Source organism: Metopolophium dirhodum, chromosome 9 (assembly GCF_019925205.1).
Source record: "Metopolophium dirhodum isolate CAU chromosome 9, ASM1992520v1, whole genome shotgun sequence".
NCBI lineage: Eukaryota > Metazoa > Arthropoda > Insecta > Hemiptera > Aphididae > Metopolophium > Metopolophium dirhodum.
In genome coordinates this window covers 3,415,438-3,429,388 of record NC_083568.1, presented here as the reverse complement: position 1 = coordinate 3,429,388, position 13,951 = coordinate 3,415,438, and the positions used below count along the sequence as shown (strand labels likewise).

Sequence of the window (13,951 nt, the reverse complement as noted above, 5' to 3'; positions counted from 1 at the left end):
TCATATGGGTACTGTTCGCTTTTTTTAAATTAAAATATCGAAAAAATGTAAAAACCTCGGTACGGCCATGGACATTATATATTCTTGACTTACCAAATTTGATAGTAATATAGGCCAACTCACTCTAGTGAAAAAAAAAATAACATATAGTAAAAATTAGATTAATCCAAACGTAATTTTTGCTGTGTTATGCTTAGGTGACAAGCACAAAATATGTCTTCTTGAATGGCCACGACGAAAGGTTTTCTCTATCGTTGTATCGGGATAGGGTATTACGTGAAAAATGTATAGGTACAACCGATCTCCTCATACAAAATGATTATACAGAGAAACATTATATTATGTTTGCTTTAATCATTTATTTTATGGTTTTTAATAAAAAAAAAAAAAAAATTAAATTAATAAGTATACCAATGCATTTTGGGAAGCTAATTTTATATTATTGGTTTATAAGTGCTCTCGATTTTCATTTAAAAACATTTAGTTACAGTACGAACACGGTATAATATAAGTGCAAGACGTATGGAGAGAATCCCAAATATCGATATTTTTGTAAATCTAGGCATAACGAATAAGGTTAATGAATAATTGTGTTCCGGGAATTTGGACGAGTCACAACTATTAAACGGATTAATGTGTACGCCGTTCGGAGCAGTCCGTATCAATGAAAGTAATTTCATCGAATACTATGGATAATATTATATAGTATCACAACTGTAAAAAAAAAATAGTTTTCACCGAGCTAAAAAAGTTGGTTATCGCTTGTTCGAAGGTACCTAAATCTTAATTTGAGATTTGGTGGTTGGTAAATGAAATGAGTGTGTTAAGTGTGTTATAGTCGCTATTTACCCATATAGTTATCAGTCAAATTAAAAATTATTACAGTCCCTCCCTCTCCCTAGACTATACCGCGTTCACCGGAATATATCGAGCTGCAGGTTCTACCTTGGTCGCCCGAATGGAGTAACCATAATACCTATTACCTATACATAATACCTACGGGTTACATTGAGTTTTCGAGTAAAAAAATAATAATATATGTCACTCGACCGAGTGTTTTCGGTCTAGAGGACTTGAACCGCCGCTGTTGTCGACATACGCAGCGTGTTAAGATATATGAAATAAAAAATAATATCTGATTTAACGATCGCGCCGCCTGCCTGGTGACGAGATTACAAGAACTTGATACGACATACGAAGTACGCGTGTACGCGATGTATAACGTGGGCAAGTACAATATATAACAATATTATTATAAGTACCTACCTGCAGCCTATCTTTGAGTATTTGTCTTCCCGACAACGCCGCACCAGAGATTTCGGGCGAATAACCACCGAATATAGGTACGCGATGTATGAGGTCAGAGGTACCCAGGCAACTTGATCGGTGATCTGGACCAGTAAATACAATAAAATGTAAAAAACGATACTCGTACAAAATAATACACAAATTATCAGGACGACAAGAAAAAAACAGAAGATAGAATACGTCGAGGTCGATATATGTTTGAACACGTGACACGGAGCGCGTTGTATATATACGAGCGTATTATATCTGGCGCAGTATCTATGCCTCATTTATTAATATACATAATGTAGTAGATCTTCTCAGACTCAAGTCTAGAAGAACTTACTGCGCAATATTTGAAACGTGTAGGAGTATATTATATTGTTCAAGTTGTATAGCGAAAAATGTACATCAATTTAATTTCAAATAAAATACATTTTAAAGATGATAATATTATGTAATTTAAAAATTGAACAAATTATAATCAGTGCGTGTGGAGTAACGTGTAATAGTCGCAGTGATGCCACACCTGTGATCCACCGAAGAATTAGAAATGGCCCGCGGCCAATATTTAAGTTCGAACAAAATGCATATAAAAATACAAAAATCATTTCCAAGATATTCAATATTTTTTTTGTTATTGATAAAAAAAATACTATTAAATCAATAGTATAATGTCCCAAAAACAAAGATGATTATTATTAATAATTGTTTTTAAAATGAACTTTACAATAATTAATCAATAATAATCTAGGCATTTTTAATATTTTATGTGACATTTATGTGTTTGTATTTAGTTGTCCCATGATGAGCGTTCAGGATAGAATTTTACATCGTTAATTCTTAAATTTAAGTTAACCGATTACCCTCCCCCCCCCCCCCCCCCCGATATGGCCTAACCTAACCATGTCTATACTACAGTGCTTATTGTGTTATATGTGCGGGAAGGTAACTCAATCCATACGTCGTACTCGGAATTCTAGTTTTTCATTGAATATTATATTTTGTTTCATTTTGAATTTTCTAGTCAATGAGTCAATTTCAAAAGTCCCTCACATCATATTATAATATACATCTCCCTCAAAATACTTCTTTTTTAATGAAACTTGAAATTTATAAGATCTACACTAAAACTAAAAATAGACGTCCGTTTTTAATATTTAACAGTGATCAAGTTGAAAATCGTATAGTTAAATAATATATTCTGCTGAATAAAACATGAAACCGATGAAAAATCTAAACATTGGTTCGCAGATGGAACATTTAAAAGTTCCCCAGTCTTATTTTTCAAATGTATAACCTATTATAATATATATTATAAATGTACGTCTATATATTTTTTATCTATCACAATATGATAGGTACAATGTCAATACATATATATTATTAGACATGTGTTAATAAATTACAGCACAATAATTCCCACTGTACATGCATTAGGTAGTACATTACTACCGAATAAAAAAAAACTACTTTCAAAAATAAAATAAATTGACTTCATCTTGGATCCAGGTACTATTATGACAGATATCGAACATAGCAGTTTAATCGCTTTAAAAAACATATTTCTTAAAAAACATATTTCTAAATATCAAACAATTTGGATGTTTTTATTTTTCATTTTACTCAATGTGTGTTGAGAAAAAACTCAAAAAATACCCGTCCTAGCTGAAAAATATATATCAGATCCAAATTATTCTTTACACGTCAGAATTTCACCAATCATAGCTTATGTTCCTAAATCCGAAATCGTATGTGGTAACAGCATTTGATGAATACTATTTCTAATCAAAATCATTAATTGGCTGCTTCGAAGACAATCGTATTGGGCGACTTGTTGACCGTAGACAAATGACGCGTGAGACACCAACATTTCCCTTGTATAACTAAAGAATAGTTTTTCCTAAAAAATCAGAGTATTTTTATTTCGATTGTGCAACGTTATTATTTCCTTGAATAAACCATCCTTTCAGTATAATTGTCATACGCATGTTTTCTATGAAAAATAATGTCGATGTTTCACATCAGCTGCCAAGCGTCCCGCGACGGCTCACTTTTTCGTCGTATACCCATACCTACACTACAGATAGTCGGTCGGTTATCGTGATTATATTTTCAACCCGACTGGACGACGATCGCCCGTTTAATGCCGGCCAAAAGGTCAACACGTCGTCGTTGGAAAACGTGTTCCGGCGCGAGCGCGCCACGGTACACGGACCGCGGACCGACCGCGACCGCGGTATACGATGTAAACGGTGCCGCAAGAGCGTACGGACGAGAGGGGAAAAAAAATCGAAAAAACACTAGACGAAAAAAACCCGTATGGGACGGTCCGGGAGAAAGCGCAGTGCCACTCCTACACGCGCGCGAACTATACTTACACACAGGCACACACACAGATAAGTACGTGTGTGTTGTACAGGTGTAGTTTGGCTGGTATAGATGATATAGGTACCGTTTTATACCGTCGCAGCTTGTCGTCAGCGGTCCATCAACCGCGCGGGGTTTAAGTCTATAATATATGTATATATTTTATACTCAAATCTCGGGTGGTAATGGTGGTGGTGGTGGGGGTCATATATTATTGTACGTATTATGTCTATATAGGTAGGTACATTATCTTGATAACATTATTATATTGTCCTCTCGAATAATATTATAATTTGGAGTTTCACGCGTTATACCAAGTGACGTTTTCGATTTCGTACCACTGTATACGCACGGCCCGAAGCGGGAAATCATTTTTAACTTCGATGTACACAATATTCGATCGGTTAGTAAAGTTATAACAGACGTCGAACCCACATGACGCGCGTAACACGGTAAATCTACGTATACCGGATTACTGGTATTACTGCAGCTTGTCAGGGCGTTAACTTGTTAAAAATTTTAATTCAAGTTAAAAAGTTATTTTTTTTTTTACTTTTTAACTAAAAACTAGTTAATTATTTTTGTTTTTAACTTGTTCACTTATTAAGTTAACATTTTAATTGTTGCGTAACATAACTTTTTATAGTTAGTTATCGTTGTCGTGCAGTTAAGTTAATTTTCTTTACGTGCCATGTGGATCCAACTAGACAATACTGAATACTGATTCGATGACTCTATTTCCGCTTGTTTTTCGTTTTCATTATTTATTAACTTCTAATATGAAATGATTTATGAATATTAAATTTTCAAGTTTTTTGATTCAACAAATAAAATTATTTAACGACAATAATTGAAAAAAAAAATCCAAAATTAGGAGTTGTGATTTATCATTTTTGTTCATTGATTTTTACTGACGTCTGCAATTTTGATGGCCCTCGAACAAATTTCCAACTGGCGCGCAAATTGCACGTTGATTTTTTTGTATTTTTGTGCAGAATACAATTACTGAAATTGGCGCAAAATACCATCTCTCTTTGCGTGGACCGTTGTAGACGGGAGAGCAAACCATCGTCTTACGATATGATATAATAAAATTATTATATTTTCTTCAGTAACTCGATGACATCTATCACGCCGCAGTTAGGTAGTTGTAATCATATTATAATATTATTATAATTTCGCGAAAATAAGTGAAACGGCTGATCGCAGCCGCGGTGGTGATGATATCCGCGTGGGCATAATATTATAATATTTTAACGGAAACAAAAAATATAAAACGCATACAATTTTTAACGACACGACGCGCTAGTCCTCGCTAGTCCTGTACGAAAAGTAAAAAAAAAAAAAATTAATAAACAAAAAAACCGCATTCGTGCACTTTCTAAAATGTCGAAGATAAAAACCGGAATAAGCGTAGGTATCTATATATAATATATACGTTTGGAGTATAATGGGTGTAATAATGTTATGGGCGTGTGGGTACGAACTGTGTCCGGAGAGAGACAGCGGACACATTTTGCCAGTTGCCTCCCAAAATATACCAAGTCTGCAGAGTATATCTATCTTCGGTGATTATAAAGTGCAAAAATAATTGCAATATAAAATTTTATTGAATTAAAAAAAAATGTATATATTGTTTTGAATACATTTGAAAAGTACCTATTCTTAACAAGGCCGGATTGGGTATCTATATAATATATTATAATATGGTGTAAATTCGCAAATCAATAATAAAATGTTAGCTTATGTATCCTATCGCCATCATTATACTTATATTAATATTATATGATCAATATAATATATATCATGTGCGCCTACACAATATAAAGGACCCTAAGTCATAAATCATATAATATTATTAGGTACAGGATTTACTAATCATCAATACGCGTTGGTACCGCTATGTATTTTTATTTTTTTTGTCATTTCATTAATTTTTGGTTAGTTATGTCCACCAACCTCCACAGTATTGATACAATAAAATATGTTCTATTTTTATTTTGCGTATTTTTCTATGTTTGAAGTATAATGCACACTGTTGGCGTTTGCTGCGCATATTTTGACTATATTATAATATTATAATATTTACATTTTATAAACATTTTACAACATAGCCGATAGTATCTTTTATTAATAATTGTTATCTATTTTTCAAATGTTAAAAAAATGTATTTAATCAACAATAAGTTAAGATGACATACGTAAGTGTAACTTTATTTAATAAAAAAAATAATAAATAAACGTTTGAAGTTTACTATATAGACACAAAAAAATACGTTATTTGGGGTACACACTTAAAAAAAAGTAATGCAAGATACCACTCTGATGATATTTCAATATTGGACAATATAAATCATAAATATTCCAATTTTTGACGAAACCAAATTGAAATTAATTAATAATGCAATGTGGATATTATATTTGACGTGGTTAATTCAGCCCTGCACATAAAAAGTAACAATATGGTTTTCTCACTTATAAAACTAGAAAATGCTTCACTCGCACTTATAATGATCATAATATAGTTTTATAATCATTAGTATAAGTTTCATTGTATAATTTAAGGTATAATTTAAAGTATATTTTTTATTGCATTTTTTAGCATAATATTATATTAATTCAGCAAAATTAAATGCATATTTTACCATTTTATGTTACATAATATTATAAATCTTAGCCATATAAGTAGTATAGTCGTATAATAGTATTATTTTTATTGACATGGCCTATAAAATGGACTATTATCGTTTCATTTTCGTTTGCGAACTGATTTCGGTATAAATTATGCCACATATAAATCGCAGTCCGCAGATGATAGAATCAAAGACTGTTAATGATATTCGTATGACAACAGTAACACGCGGTATCATTCATAAAAGTTATGAATACAATTAAAATTATAAGTAAAATTATAATAACGATTCATTATATAATATATAGGTAGTTTGTAGTCAAATTTAAATTTCTATATACAAGTTCTGTCTTTATCCAGTCAATGGCTTCCTCTGTGACTTCTTTGAAACCAAATTGATGCTCATTCGCGATCCTTTTATTTGGACATTCGTCTGTAATATGGCCAGGAATTTTTAATGGGAGGGGAATGATGTTATATATAAAAAAAAAATTTGAATTAATTGTTGTGGTAGTACCAAAGACACAAATAAAGGGATTCATAGGACGATTTGGGGGGTGAGCCCCTAACCCACCCTTTAGGGAATGCCAATGAATATGCTCCATACCTACAGGGTCTGACTGTCCTTCACGTAAGTAGGTTTACTCAGCGCTATTACCCAGCGTCATACGAAGAGAAAAAACATTATATTTCCAAAGGTCTCTATCCATTCAATGGCTTCCTTTGTGACTTTTTGATACTGCATTGATGTCCAGCGCGAACCTTTTTCCGAAAATGTTTGGACAGTTATCCGTAATATACCTCGTGCGGTCTAACTGCTGTCTTTCACACAATCACATACGGCTGGTTGTCCTTAAGTTGCCAAGTCTTTTACATCATAATATTATGCCCACATCCTGTTAGGTCAAGGATTGCTCATTCTCGATGTGCAGGGAGGACAAGTAGTCGTCAGCTGAACCGCAAGTAGATTTACCAAGTGCAGTTATTATAGTTACCACCACGTAGGCGTTGTTGCCCAGCCCACACGGTAACACAGAGGTTCCCAAACCCTTTTTTGACTCACAGCACTCTAAAGTATTTTTTCTAAAAACTCTGATGCCCCCTATAATATATCATTGTGTAATATCGTGTATTTATATTTAATAACTTCAGTTTTCTGTAGCTAGGTATACGTATACTCAGACCTATTACATACACCTCTCTGTATCACATTTAGCACACACTTTATGTCTTTCAAAAAATATTTATGTTTTTTGTCAAAATTGTGAAAAATTTGTATGATTGCTGTGTATAATATTTGAAATAATTTCACGGTAACCCCTAGCTCGTTGCGCTCTGGTTGGTAACCTCTGTGATTCCGTCTATATGTCAATGTATATTATATAGGTCGTGTGCGAAATATTTTAACGTGAGAGAAAAACATTAAGATATATGTGCGCCCAGGCAAGAGCCCACCGAATAGTATACGAAAACCCAAACAGCTCGTACGGTCGAGTTTCTCTTATCATATCATACAAATCATATAGATAATAATATTACTGTCGTGTATTGCGTATTATTGGTGTTGGAGTGCGTACCTTTTACATAATATATGTTAGTGTTTGGCAAACAACAGCTTAACAACTGCACACAGCTGCAATGTCTGCAACTGCGGCCTGCAGTGTCCGTGCGATTATTCTCTACTCGTCCACTTCAATATAAATGGATAATAACACACTCTGTGCATAATCATGATATCCAGTAGTCAGTATACTTACTATGCCTTCACGGCCAATAAATAAAATCGTCTATTATCGTCAATATATCATACGAATGCATCGCGCCGAACAAAAAACTAATCCTGCACAGCTGCAGTGTGACTTGATAGGTGCATCAGGTACTTATAACTGCAGCGTATGTTATTATATTATTATACGGCAGCAGAATCGTACCTAATATTAATAATAATGTTATTATTACATTGTTGTTGTATTATTACCACGACGTTTGCCCTCCAGGCCCGTTGTCAGGTCGTCGCATAAATAATTTAAGATCGGTCACGTGTTTTAGCGCCGACCTTGAAAATCTGCAAACTGCAACCTACCTATACTGTAATATATTATGCGTCCTATTATCCTTTTCACACGCACGCGCTGCAATATTATTACAATCCGACTGTATAGCTGGGCTCTTGCAGCGGGCCCCCGAGGCTAAGTGTGCAGCTGCATCTAATCTAAACTTCACCGGCGCACTGTATGGTAATAACCATAGTAATAACGAAACGCGCGTACGCGTAGTAATATATAAAAAAAAAATAAATAAATAAATAAATTGCACTCTGCTGCAGTTGTAGCAGTCTTCTGTCTTCCGTCCAAGGACTCCAACCGCTGCACACTTGCATCACGACCGAACACAACGAGCTCATTCGTCGTGTCATGTTGCCCAATATATTATACTGCTGGATAATGCACCTATACGGTATATTGTACTGCTGCAGTTAGTAAGCGGGCATTATAATATATATATAGTATCATTATTATGCATGCAGGCGATTAAATTAACGACCAAGTCTCTCCTTCTCTCTCTCTCTCTCTCTCTCTCTCTCTCTCTCTCTCTCTCTCTCTCTAGATCCCCCGCAGCCGTCGCTCGCTCGGGTTGCTGCGCACTATCCGTCTCTATTCGATATTTGTATAAAACAAGACGTAAGTAGTGCGCATAATATACGATCATCATCGTATAGTACCTATTCTAATATGTTATAATAATATACAGGGCGATTCGCCGAGCATTCTCACCCTTGCATCGTCACAGAACGGATTCTGCAATAAATGGCACAAATACATTATTATAGTTATTACAATGATATTGTCAAAGGAAAAATTATGAGGGTGAGCGTGCCCGGTGAATCACCCTGTATATATTATAACATTTTATTATTGTACAAGACAAAGAGCGCACCACCCCAAGGTCGGTGCTGCGTGGATACGCTCGCGTCGCAACCCCGGCGAAGGTCTCGTGCACAACCGCGATCGCCTTGACCTTTATACCGCGTGGTATACGCACACTCACACACATAAATATAACTGCAACGTCGATGCGAATGTGGGACACAAACTGCAGTCCACTGCAATCGATAACACAGCACGAGGTCTACGGAAAATACATTTTCGCGGCTATTAGCGCGTCGTACTATCTGCGGGTGGCAAGTGAGGTGGTTGTGGTGGGAAGGGGGGTGGGTGGCGGTGGTGGAAGTAGTGCGGTTACTGCAGGTTCGTGTTTGTTCTTTACGCTGCAGATATAATGAGTACGTTCAGTGGCATAACCATGAATTTTGTATGGGGGTGGGGGGTGGGGGGGGCTAAGTATACAAATACAATATGTCTTTTATCTACACTTTTTATTTTTTTATTATCTTGATAAAATTCTAAGGTCAACAAAGTCAAGGGGGGGGGGGGGCTATAGCCCCCTTAGCCACCCTGGCTATGCCACTGCCGGTATACGTTTGAATGGGTACAACAATAGGGCACGCATCGTTCCCGCCAAAAATTGCAGAAACAAATACCTCCCACAGTCATAATGCCTGAGCAAGAAATTCAAAATTTTCCTAAGATTTAGGAGCCAACTTCGACGACCAAAATAGTATATAAACATTATACATATACGTCACTACAATATAGGTACCTCGTCAGTACATTTAGGCCTATAAATGAATAATACTTATAATGCGTGTTTCGTTATTATATACAGCCATACAGGTACGCAGGATCGTTGCCCACACTGTTTGAGCACACCTCGGACACTGCTGAGCACACTTTGTCCCAATGCTCGACGTGGGACGCAATGAGGGCTGACGTACACGCACACTTTGGAGTTTCAGCGTCCTCTGACGGCCGACGGATATGCCAAATTTACTCTGTGAACCTGTGTTTTCGGAGTTTTCCACGGAGATGATCGAGAGGGCTACGACCCTTCAAGAGGCTGAAGAGCCTTATAGAGTCTTCTATAAGTTAGTAGAGGACATATTGTCCGTCAAGGAGGTCGAATAGCGTGCGAGACAACTCGCGGAGAGAGAATAATATAATATAGCTACACATATTGTTGTAAATGTATTCTTTATTATGAAAATATGATAGCTCTGGCCACCACGGCGTACATATTATAATAGTATATTTGTATATTTGTGACTTGTATTTTAAAGAATTTTAATTTTTAATATGTTCAATAAACGATGCAACTGAAGTTATACTTTAGTGGCACCCATCTCAGTTGCGATACCACAAGGGGGAAAAAAGGTACGCATGATAGAGTAAAATCCTTAAGCGCATCGTATTGAATTAGATAGTATTAAAAAATCTAATTGTACCCTGCACGTCCTCCTTAATCTTTATATTAAATTATAATATAGGTACAATTCCGCGCTCAATCTCGCAGTTCCAATGTGTAACCGGCGGACCTATATTATATTCGCGGTTAGTCAAATAATATTATAATGACTAAATAAAAGGATTATTATTACCATCGGTTCTTGGTCTGCGGCAGTGAGCATATAGTATTACTATGTTATACTGTAAAGTAGTAGTTAACAGTAATAGTTCAACGACCCGTTTCGACGACATTTATTATACATATACATATGTATATATACTCACGTGGTCGCACATAATAATCATATAGACTACAGAGCGATCAATTAAAAACGACGGGCCACTTATGTCCCCTTGCAACAGCAGCTGCGCACTAATACGATTATTTTGATTTTAAAATATTGCGTGTTTTTATACGAAAACAAATTTCACTTCTCTTTGAAATATTATATAGCCGGGTATTGGTGTATTGTATTGCTGTTTGCACGCAAATACTTACCTACGGGGTATATACAGGGTGATTTTTTAAGCATGCTTTCTATTTTTATGTTTAAATCATGCATATTATATTGAATATTCCAATTCTGATTGTTTGGAATTTTTAAATACACTTGAAGACCATATTTTTGAGAACATGAGATTTTTTTGTACATTTGGATTTTTTCACCAGAGTTTAGATTCTGAACGGAACGATGATATATTTATTTTACTATGATGTATGTATTTTATATATTTTTTTATTTTTTGTGTCTGTGTACACTGTACAGTATACACGATAAGTAGTCGAAAAAAATGCTTTGATTTTTAACTTCAGTATCTTGTTAGATGGGAAAGTGAATCTAGTTGGTGCATTGGGAAGACCAAAATCAAAAGTAGGTTTTCCTATTAGTAATCAAAAGCGACGAGAAAAATAAAAAAAAACCGAGAATTTTTACGGTTTTTGTTGTAGCTCTAAAATAAATGTCCGTAGATACATCAAAAATTTCACTAAATATTGACATTCACATTTTCTACACACTAAAAAATCTTTTGACTCGTTTTGAACTGTTTACGGACAATTTCAAATTTCAATATTTTTCGTTTTTTTTTCTATAAATATTAATAAAATTTTATTTTTTGGGCGAAAAATACTCCTGATGCATTGTTATAATAATAGTTTAAAAATAATTAAAATACAAAGGCAACATTTTTTTTATAAGCATTTAAAGTTCGATTTTTGACAACATTTATCAAATTTAAAATGTAATTATTATTTTGTAGTTAAAAATTTATAAAATGTTCAAGTTTTATAGAAAAGGATTGAAAATTTAAAACCATGTTTCACGTAAATAGGTTATAATATATAAATTACTTTATTCACAATAATATCATCAAATATACTTAGTAATATCAATTATCATAGGCTGTCTGGCCTTTTCACTCAGAATCATTTTTCTTATACAATGATATTATATAATTTAATTCCAATTTAACACCATCCATTATAGTGGCCCACTTGTACGGCACAGTGACACCCACTTGCTCAACTTTTTCCCATTGAATTATTCAGCAGAATTTTTTTGGTAATTTGTATGTATATCTACGAATTGAAATTTGAACTGTTATTCGAGTTGTCGTTGAGTTAGGTATATGACTTTGTGTACAACTTGAAAATTCTAAAAATCAGAATTTGGATAGATTTACTATTAAAGGGAAAAATAGGGGGGAGATCATGCTTAAAATATCACCCTGTACATCTAAAACACGTACAGTGTTACAATACGTTGGTTTGATAACGGTCATCGCGGCGGATTATACATTTTATTTTTTTCGCTAAAAAACAACAATAAATCCGCACGCTGCGTAGGTATCAAACGATTCATCAAACTGTATAATATGCATATGGCATTATTACGTTATTAATCTTACACCTTTTCAAATCGCACCTACTGTTATAATACGGTGTCCCGCCGAATGCAAATGAGCAAAACAAAATTGATCGATACTTAATGATATGCTTTTGCGAGAAACGCGTTACAAAATCGGGGTAATGCGTATGTAGTATGATTATAATAGGTATTACTGCCGCAGCGATCCGGTCGTTTATCATCAGATATTAATATTATATTATTAAATTTACCGCGGCCTGCGGGCAAAACACGAACAAATCCAACGTTTAACTGAAAACCGTGCAAATGTGTTTAATTTGGTACTTACATCACTCTGTGATGTCTTGCGAAATAAATATTACTCTCGCGCGTCTCGTTGTTTCAGAGTTTATCTTCTTGATTTTATCGTACCGAACGTTTTACGGACACCTGTAACTTATTCGCGTGCACCTATATATTATTATACATTTATAACAGCGGCGTACAAGGCGTGTCGTGTTCAACATAATATTTGCGATGGGTCCAGTGAATTAAATAAATTAAAATATACTCTGTGTGCTTCTGAACGTTTAATGAACGGAGGATGATGAGATTATAAAATAATATTATGTTTGCAGGTAGATAAAACGTTTAAATAATTAAATCAAAAATGCAAAAAAAAATGCAAAAATTTATTCGCCCAACGTGGGGCTCGAACCCACGACCCCGAGATTAAGAGTCTCGTGCTCTACCGACTGAGCTAGCCGGGCCGGTAAGAAAATGAGTGAAAACAGGTTTATATAAATCATTGATAATTAGTATAATAAAATAAAAGACAACCATTAACTATTATTATAAAATTATTTAAGGACAAAAGAAAATTACAACTTCTCAGGAAACGAAAAAAGTTTCATTGAAATTAACTATCAAAAGGTTGAAGACATGCATGTAGACATCTAGAATCTAGATCTAAAAGAATCTATCATATTTTTTTGAAAATATTAAATGTATTATGTAGGTAGGCAGTGGCGTACGGAGGGGGGACCAAAGCCCCCCGCCAAATTACCATTTTATTATTACTTTTTTTTTTAAATATACATCAAGTGTCATTTAATGTCAACTTGTAAGCAACTAAGCAAGACATAAATTTATATACGTCTTACCGGAATGAATTCATTTTTGCAAAAACATAATATTATATGCATAATGCATACCAATTTTCCTAAAATAATCAGTAATTTTTTGGTAAATGTATGAAGTACTCGTATCAAAGATCTTGTACTAAATGCCCAAGCCTTAGCTATACAAAATTAATATTTTATACATTTTAAACTAGGCACAAATGAATTGTGGTTTTGTCAAAATTTGAACTTTAAATGCGTATAAACAATAATTGTGCCTATTTATCGTTAATATTTTTAAACAGCTAAGTAAAATTAAAATGTATGTGGAATCCCTTGTATTAAATTTTT

The 13,951-nt window shown here is 34.3% G+C and overlaps 1 non-coding gene across 1 annotated transcript; it reads right to left on the bottom strand.

Moving 5' to 3' along the window:
* Positions 1 to 13,176: 13,176 nt before the first annotated feature.
* Positions 13,177 to 13,249, bottom strand: Trnak-cuu (transfer RNA lysine (anticodon CUU)). The gene has a single exon. It is a non-coding gene; the product is annotated as a tRNA-Lys (tRNA).
* Positions 13,250 to 13,951: the final 702 nt, after the last annotated feature.